The following is a 9,132-nucleotide window of genomic DNA, read 5'->3' as shown; positions in this document are numbered from 1 at the left end:
TGAGGCCCAGTGAGATGAACGACTCCAAATCCAAATTTCTTGGGAATAAGATTTATTTGTTTCATTCATTTTCTTTGTATCCCGATTCCTAGCATACAGTAGGTGCTCAATAAATGCTCTTTAGCGTTTATTGCCAAAATGAGTCAGCATTTGAACTCAGGTCCTCCCACTCCAAGGTTCTTATATTTTCCCACTGGTGGAAAACCAGCTTCTGGAGAGACCTCAAGGTCAAGCTCTGGGTGGACACAAGAGGCCACAGACAAGCTGCCAGTGACTCTGGTCTGGAAGGACTGCGGGGGGGGTGGGGGGACCACTAGGAACTCCAGACTAGGAGCAGCTTCTAACCCAGGCCACAAGATAAAAGTAAGAGTGCCCCCTGAGCAGAAAGATGGGGGAGTGAACCCCAGCAGGTTGGAAGGGTCCTGCAGTGACTTTATACAACCAGCAGAGGGCAGCCCTCTCCTGGCAAAGCCCAGTGTAGACAGCCAGCATGGGCCAAACCCAGAGGCAGCCGGGGTCACTCTCTTGCCCTGACATAGGGTGAGCCCAGTGACGGCAGGAAAAGCAGGAGTGACATCGGGCGTCCTGTCCGAGCATGAGGTATTCACAGTCACTGATGTAAACAGAATAAAAATAACGTTAGCAGCTCACGGAGCCACACGACTGAAGACTTTCAAGCCCTTTCGCCGAGGGCTCCATTGCTCTTAGAGGGCACAGAACAAACATTGTTGTGCCCACTTTACAGAAGAGGAAACTGAGGTTCACAACTAGGAAGCATGAGCACTCAGATCCTATTCTAATTATTTATTAAGCGCCTACTGTGTGCTGGAGGTATAGAAGGAGGCAGTATCCCTGCCTTCAAGGAGCTCAACTGCTACAGCAGGAGTTCTTAATCAGAATCCCTGTTCAGGACAGATTTCAGAAGCTCTAGGAGCTACGTCTTTATTTTCACTAAATTCTAACTGAAAGTTATTCCCTTTCATTTTTTTTTACATGCATGTGTGTATGTGTATGTGCATTCATTGTTTTGGTTGAAAAGATTATGCTTTTATTATATTATTATTATATTATACTATATTATATTATGAATATAATATAAATTATATTGCATAAAGAAAAAAAAAAGACGATGGACGCCCCGGGGGTTTGTTCCCCTCTTGAGATCTCAGCCTGTAAGTCTGCTCACCTGCTTCATCCCCCCTTTTTCTCTTTCCCAGGCCAAGGGCAAGAACGGAGAATGCCCCTGGTGGCTGCCGCCTTCACAGGAGGCGCAGGATGCGGAGACACAGCGGCCACCTAGGTGCGGAGCCGGGGGAGCTGGGAGGGCAGCGGGAGTGGGAAGGGAGACCCGAAGGCCGAGATCCGCGAGCGTTCTTCCCCGGCTCCGAACTCGAAGACGGGGAGGCCGCGGCAGGATCCGGTCAAGTACAAAGCAGGGCCGCTGAAGGGCTTTCGTAGGGAGGGGTCCTTGCGCCTCCTTCCTCCCCGCGGTTCGTCCCAGCACAATGGCAAGATTTGGAATCGGCCTTTCGACGTCCCGAGCTCGCAGCCGAGCGCCAGAGGTGCCACGGGAGGCCTTGCCTCGGGGATGTACGGGAGGAGCTGGAGCTGTGGCCCAGCTGCTCTTCCGATCCGGACCTTGGCCGGAGCTGGGGAAGGCCCGGCTCCACTTCCCGAGGCCTGGGGCATTGCCCAGCCTGCCAATGAACTCACGGATTCTAGAGGCTGACAGACCTCCAAGGGCAGGGGGAAGATGCAGAGGAAAACCGTCGTGCCCGCACAAGGCAGAAGGGAAGGCGGCCGTGCCCGGGAACTTGGCAGAAGGGCAAAGGCCTTGGCGATGGGCTTTTGCGAGTTGCCTTGAGAGCGGAGCCCCATTTTCGGACTTTTCCCTTCCCCTTTCAGGCTTTGCTTTGCTTGCCATAAAAAGCCATTGTTTATCTGAGATGCCTCCGGGAGGGGAGGGGAGGGGGCACGGGTGGGGGAATGCTGGCAGAAATTGGGCTACACTTCAATAAAATGTCCTTGCAAAAACTCTCCTGGCTTTGTTCGTGTTTCTCTTTCGCGTATTCTTGGTTTCATTCGGGCTAGGGATGAGCTTTGCCATCTGTGTCACTTCCACATACTACAATGGGACAGCAGGTGGCACTGGCAACCAAGGCAAGACTATCCTGAGGGGGGGAGGGAGGTAGGATTTTTGAGTAACTCCTGTCCCACGTGCCAGGCCCCAACTCCACGGAGATTTCAGAGCTTCACAAAAAAGACAATGCATTCAGGGAGGACCCAGCCTTGACTGACCTCTTAACTGCCGTGCACCTCACTTTCCTCATCTGGCCAGTGCCAGGAAAGTAGCCCCTGCCTCAGAGCTTGTTTTGAAGAGCAAATGGAACAATGGCAATCAGTAAGCCTCAAGCCCTGGCAGCTGAGAAGGTGGTGCTTAGTGTTCCCAGATTTCCTCTGTTCTTTCCTCCCTCCCTCTCAGGGTCTCTCTCTGCCTCTCTTGGTGGCTCTCTTTGTCTCTCTTTCTGTCTCTGTTTAAGCGGAGGACTGTGTGTCTAGTTTCCCAAAATAGGAGCCTATTCAAGGCCACAGGAAAAGTGGCTGGGAAGGATATAGGACACAAGATGATTGGAATGGGCCAGAACTCTGGAGAAGTGTACTTGAAACAAAGATTCTTACAAAAGGAGTTAACATGCAGAAGAAGATGGGTATCTAGTTGAGCATGGTGATAAATAGTTCTCTGGTTCAGTATGATTGAATTAATCTTATGACATATAATGGTTTCCTGGTGATATGATAGGCTTATACTGAGTATGATGAATGGATTAAATTGTAATAGAGTATTTAAGAGGTCAGACAATGCAGTGGCCTCTCAGTCAGAGAGGTCACAGAACAACTGCCTCTCAGTCTCCTTGTATCATCCTCTCACAAGAGATGTATTCCAGCAGCCACTGTCAGGTGACTCCAGTGTATTCCAACAAATGATGACTTGTGATTTATTTATTTTACATGATTAGCAAGGTATGCATAAATGAGTGACAGATTCATGAGCAACTATCCTTTCTTGATACCATGTTAGCCCATAAATTCAAAAGAATAATAAAATGAAAGAAATGTTTTGGGGCTACTTCCAAATCAGGATTCATCTATGTTGACTTTCCTTTTGCCCTTTAACTGATCCCAATCAAATCCTATAATACCCACAAAACCCTTCCATTGTTTATCAAAATTGAGGGCAACTCCTGCTGCCCTCTAACCTTTACCTCACAGTCTAGTGGGCCTTTCCAGAGAGAAGACATCACCAGTATGGTTGATTCTAGAGAAAGACATGCAGGCTGGGGGCAGCAACCTCAGTCCCTTTCCAGGAAGGGAAGCAAGAAGACAGTACCTTCAAGTATATTTCTCCAAAGTCCAGCCCTCTCCATCTGCTGTCTTTGCCTGGGAGGAGCAGTCCCCCGCGCCTGAGAGGAGCAGTCCCCAAGCCCGGTCTTTATTTGTGGCTGAGAGGGCCCTGGGCCTTGGTTCTCCGTGGGTGTCTCTTCTTGACATCCTGGGACTGCTGCACCTCTCCCACGCTTTCTCTTCTGACATCACCCTCTTGCTCCCGCTTGTCCCGTGTCCCATCTCCTCGGGGTGTGGGCGAGAGTGGGGTAGGAAAAGCACCCGAGCCATGGAGGTGGAGATCCTTCCCACAGCCAAGAAGATAGATAAGATGGTGCAGAACAAGAACGCGGCCGGGGCACTGGATTTACTAAAGGAACTTCAAGACGTTCCCATGACTCGGGAATTATTGAAGTCCACAAAAATTGGAATATCGGTAAATACTGTACACAAGCAGAGCACAGATGAAGAAGTCACATCATTAGCCAAGTCTCTCGTCTCACGCTGGAAGAAGTCGGTCTCTGGGCCCTCCAAGACTGAAGAAACCAAAAAAGGGACCTGCTCACTCTTCCCAATGCAGGCCTGAGGCAAAACCAGAAAGGAGCTGCAGGAGCAAAGCAAAGGAAGAGACAAAGGCTTCTGATTCCTTCATTAAAGCTTTCCCCCGGGCACCAAGCACTTCAGATTCGGTTCCAATCAAGTGCCGAGAGTTGCTTGCTGCAGCCCTCAGAACTGGAGGTGACTACTTCGCTATTGGCGCCGATGTAGAAGAACTGGGCGCTCAGATTGAGGAAGCTGCATATCAGTAGTTACGGAACAGGGACATGAAGTATCAAAACAGGCTACGAAGGAGAACAGCAAATCTCAAGGATGCAAAGAAGCCAAACTTAAGGAAAAACGTACTGTGTGGGAACATACCTCCAGATTCCTTTGCTAGAATGACTGCCGAGGAAATGGCTAGTGAGGAACTTAAAGAGATGCGCAGAAACCTGACCAAAGAAGCTATTAGAATACATCAAATGGCCCGGACGGGTGGGAACCAAACGGACCTATTTCGATGTGGCAAATGTACCAAGAAGAACGGTACCTAGACGCAGTTTCACACCCTAAGTCCTTATGAACCTATGACAACATATGTTTTCTGTAACGAATGTGGAAATAGATGGAAGTTGGTTTAGAAGAAGAAATTCGCCAGATACCTGGACACTTACAAAGGAAGATTTTGAATTAGCTTTAAAAACTAAGTCAAGAATCTAGTTTCCCTGCAACTGAGATTTTGTAAAGCAGAAAAAAGTCCTCGGGGTTAGTTATAGTTTTTGTTTTTGTATTCTCTTGAAAACATTCTTAGAGAGTCAGTGTTAGGTCAGATAGTGTATGGTGTATGGTGTATGTTTAAACCTTTTTTTTTTTTTTTTCCCATTTTGATAACGAAGTCAACATTAAAGTTTTATCAATTTCAACTGTTGGTAACTTGTTTCTTTTTCTTCCAAATGGGAAATGAACTTTAACTTTTTTTTTTAATCTGAAACGTACACAAAAACTCTGTTCATGTGAAAGTGGAATTTGCATTTGTTTCTGTACTGAAATGTTCCTACTTTATTAAAGGAGAAGAAAGATTAGTGTAATTTTGGGATTGCCAAATGTAGTGTGGTAAAGAAATCATATTTGGACAGCTGATCTAGTTTGTAGATACCATTTTCAATGAGTCTCTCCCTTTGATCATAAGGACTGTTAATAAGCCTTAGTGATTAGATATCCTTTTGCATCTGTGACTAGCTGTGACCAATTGCAATTCTTGTACTTCTTAACTCTAAATTACTGCTCTTAATAGATCTTCCATGGGGGAAATTGATTTTAAATAAATTGTTGTTAAAAGTGATCAATTGTCCTTTTTTCTTTGTTTGGTAGCAGATTTTAAATTCAAATTTTAAATTTAAATTAAAAAAATTTAAATTTAAACTTCAAAAAATCCTTAATCTTGTTTTCTGTGTGATTTTGGGCAAGTCAATTAATTTCTCTCAGCTACAATTTTTTGAACAGTGAAAGGAAGAATAATAACGGCACTTACCTCCCAACATACTTCTAAAGGTCAAATGCTGTATTTTAAAGCTCTTAGAACACGTATAGCACATAGTCAGCACAAAATAAAAGTATGGTTTCTTCCCTTTATCTTGTTTGATTTTGGACATGTTTCCTTTAAAAAAAAAGGGGTATAAGTTGTCACAGACTCTTATCTGTGGGAATCTGTAGAGCTCCAGTAGTGTCCCTATCTGGACAGAAAGAGCAGACATGGCTCCTCCAATAATAGCTATTACCTTGTCCTGCCTCTCACAGCTAAAATTTGGAGTGGAGGTCAGGCCCTGACCTGACAGCCACTGCAGGGAGCTCTCCAATGTCCTGGAATCCTTATAGTAGGTGTTGTAGATGTGAAACAACTGGGTAATGTTAGGGAACAGCCGAGGGTCTCTGTAGATCTACTCCACACCAAAGAACAGGGCCAGAACCTGCAGATAATTTTTGTACAGCCACCTGCAGGAGTGGGGAGCAGATCAGAAGCTAGTAACAAGTTCCATAGAACTCATGAACTTCAAAGAGACTCATTCTAAGATTAGATTATAGGGTCCAGAGCTCAGGCAGCCTGATATGTATCACAAACACCTCCTTTTTACATCAATTACCCCCTTCATTATTAACACTCTTGAATGTTTGAGTGTAGATAAGTGGTGGGGGAATTTTTGGCAATGTCTCTGGCAGGTACTAAGTACATAACAAATCCTTATTGACTGACTGATCGCCTGGGAGATCTGAGGAACTGACCCAGAAATCAGCATGAGTAACAAGGAAACTTTCTTAAAGAGCTCAATTAGAATTTCAGCACAATGGGGCCCATTTTTAGAAAACAGCCTTCTGTTTCTGTTCAAGGAAACTGTTTAGAGAGCATTGACAAGGTTATGAAAAGCTTGTGATTTTAGGAGATCATTGAACTTTTAAAAACTGTGCATGTCATATGTCCTTGTTTTTCTCTGGAAAAAGAATTGGATCTAGAGGAATGGGAATTAGTGGGGAGAGGAATTAAGTGAACACTACAATTCCAAACCAAACCTTATTTCCAAAGATACACTTCATACCTACAATTTCATCCAAGTGACTTTAGTAATGTTAGATGAAAGAAAAAGAAGATGAGACTATTGTAGGAGTTTAAAACTTGCAGTAATTTATTGGATTTCTGGCACATGAACTAATGGACAATGGGCTTATGGACATGTATAAATTCTCAATTGATGATTATTTCATCATGTTATTTGTTACATCACTTCTAGCATGTGTCATAATACTATGCCTTCATGTAAATTCTGTAATTATAGGTAATACCTCCCATATTGATGGATTTAGGTTTCAAAGTCATGACCACCCTATGCTCTAAATCAAAAGAAAAGGGGAGATGTTAGGTCCTTAGTAGGAGCTAAGTCGGTCCTTAACAATTCTCTAACTCAGGGTTCACATCTTTAGTTCACACCTTGAAAAGGAGTTTACACCTTTAGACTTGTGAAAAGGAGTTTAGCCCTTTAAAAGGAGCAAGCTCATTGGTTGTAGGAGTTCCCACAGGCCCCTGGGAGTACCCACAATGCCATTCTCTGGGAGGATAAAAGGAGAAGGCAGTTGGTAAGGAAGCAGTCTGGAGTGGGTTAAGGACAAGACTTCCCAGGAGAACTTCAGGGAAGCTCGAGGAGATTCAGAGCCAGGATTGAGGAAGAAGAGGATTCCAGATTCAAGCTCTGCTCTGGCTGGAGGCTCCAGAAGAAGCCTACTCGGGGAGAAAAGGATTTCAAGAAAAGAAACCTCCTCCCAGAGAAGGATTTTAATTGACGGACAAGAGAACACTACAGACCGGCCCTAAGGAGGACGCGGCCAGTCCAGCAGCGATGCTCACTCCCGCAGCCCCTGTAGGCCCTCAGGCGGCCATGCCCTTGGTCGAGAAGGCCCCAGGCCCCAGTGCCGCCGGGCAGGACCGCCCCTCCCGGGGGCCCCACAGGGAAGGCGTCGGAGCTGAGAACCAGCCCCCGATGGGCTGTGCTCCTGACGCCCCGCAGGGCGCGGATCCCGGCCCTTCTCCTGTCTCGGCCCATCCCTCCTCGCCGAAGCAGCCCTCGGCGGCGGGGCACCAGCAGCCTCCCCTGGAGAACTGCGGCGCCGCTTGCTCCGGAACGCTCCAGGTCGTCCTCTGCAACCATTCCCTGTGGCTCACGTTCCATCGGCAGCAGAACGAAATGCGCCTCAGCAGGCCGGGCCGGGCCATGTTCCCCTTCCTGGCTTACCACATCCGGGGCATGGACCCCCGGGCCCGCTACCGCGTCTTTGTGGACATGGTGCGCGTCGACCAGCTTCACTGGCGCTATGAGGAGGCCGGGTGGGCTCCGGGTGGAGTCGAAGAGAGCCACGTTCCCGGGAACCAGGTGTATGCGCACCCAGACTCCCCCAACACGGGCGCGCACTGGATGGGGCGCGAGATCGCCTTTAAAATGCTCAAGCTCAGCAACGAGGAGCCCGCTGGCCGGAGCGCGCCGCGCGCCCTCCGGCTCCGGTCTCAGCACCGGTACCGGCCCCGGCTCCACGTGGAAGAAGTCGCCTGTGGAGACCAGGAAGCGCCGGGCGCCCCCTCCCGGAGCCACGTCTTCAGCTTCCCCGAGACCGAGTTCATTGCCGTGACTGCTTATCGCAACCGGGAGCTCATCCGCCTCAAAATCGAGCACAATCCCTATGCCAGGGCCTTCCGCACTGACGCGCCCTCGGCAGGAGCCTTGAGCGCCGGGCAGCCGCCGGGACCAGCCGCCGCCGTCCCCTCCTCAGAGGCGGCTCCGGACCCCGCCGGCCAACGGCCAGTGCCCCAAGAGCGCCGGGCCCGGGACCGGGAAATCTGGCCTGGCGGCACCCTGACGGACTCGGAAGCTGCAGCCCCGGGGGAAAGGGCCGCCAAGAAGAGGCGTCTGTCTCCTGGGCCTTCAGGCAGCCCCGCCATGCCCTCAGCGAGCCCCCAGCGAGCAGCCCAGGCCCAGCGGCTGCCGGCTCCAGAAGCCGGCGCCAAAGCCTCCCCAGCAGCAGCTGCTGAGCGCCCTGGCGGCCTGCTGGGAACAGAAGAGGCCGCTGTGCAGGGCGGGAACAGCGCGATCCCCGCGGCCTGCTGGGCCATGCAGCAGCCCCAGCAGCCCCTGCACTGGGTCTTGGACTGCACTCCCAGCAGCCTGCAGACCTCCACTGCTCCACTTGCCGCGTCTTATGGCTTCGGTCTAGAGGGTCTGCTCGACCTCCTGCAGGAGCCCACATTGCCGGCAGAACCCTCCCAGGACAGCAGTGGGGACAGCCGCCCATCTCTACCTCTGCACCCTGTCCCTGGAGCCCACGGAGAGCCAAGTGTTGAGGAGCAAATCTGGCTCCTTCTGAGGCAAATAGAGCTGGAAGAGGCAGCCCTGGCTGAGGGAGCTCCCAAGAGGAGCCGTTTATCTCCTGCTCCTTCAGGCAGCCAGGCAACGGGTTCAGGGAGGTCCGATGGAGAAGCCCAGGACCCGCTTGTTACAGCTGCAGCGTGCAGCCCCTCCACCTTCTCACAAGCAGCTTCTGAGGGCCCTGGCCACCTGCTGGGTGTGCAAGAGGCTCCTATCCTGGAAAACAGGAGCGGGATCCCTGTCCTCTGGAGTGCCCCCCAGCAGCCCCAGCCATCCTTGCCTTCTTTCTTTTACTCCCCTCCCAGCAGCA

At 49.7% G+C, this 9,132-nt stretch overlaps 1 pseudogene; it reads left to right on the top strand.

Moving 5' to 3' along the window:
* The first annotated feature begins 3,670 nt into the window (after nucleotides 1-3,670).
* On the top strand, nucleotides 3,671-4,559 carry LOC141562682 (transcription elongation factor A protein 1 pseudogene; annotated as a pseudogene).
* The last annotated feature ends 4,573 nt before the right edge of the window (nucleotides 4,560-9,132 follow it).

Source organism: Sminthopsis crassicaudata, chromosome 3 (assembly GCF_048593235.1).
Source record: "Sminthopsis crassicaudata isolate SCR6 chromosome 3, ASM4859323v1, whole genome shotgun sequence".
In the NCBI taxonomy this organism is placed as follows: domain Eukaryota; kingdom Metazoa; phylum Chordata; class Mammalia; order Dasyuromorphia; family Dasyuridae; genus Sminthopsis; species Sminthopsis crassicaudata.
The sequence above is the reverse complement of the archived record's forward strand: the minus strand, read 5'-3'. Positions and strand labels throughout refer to the sequence as shown.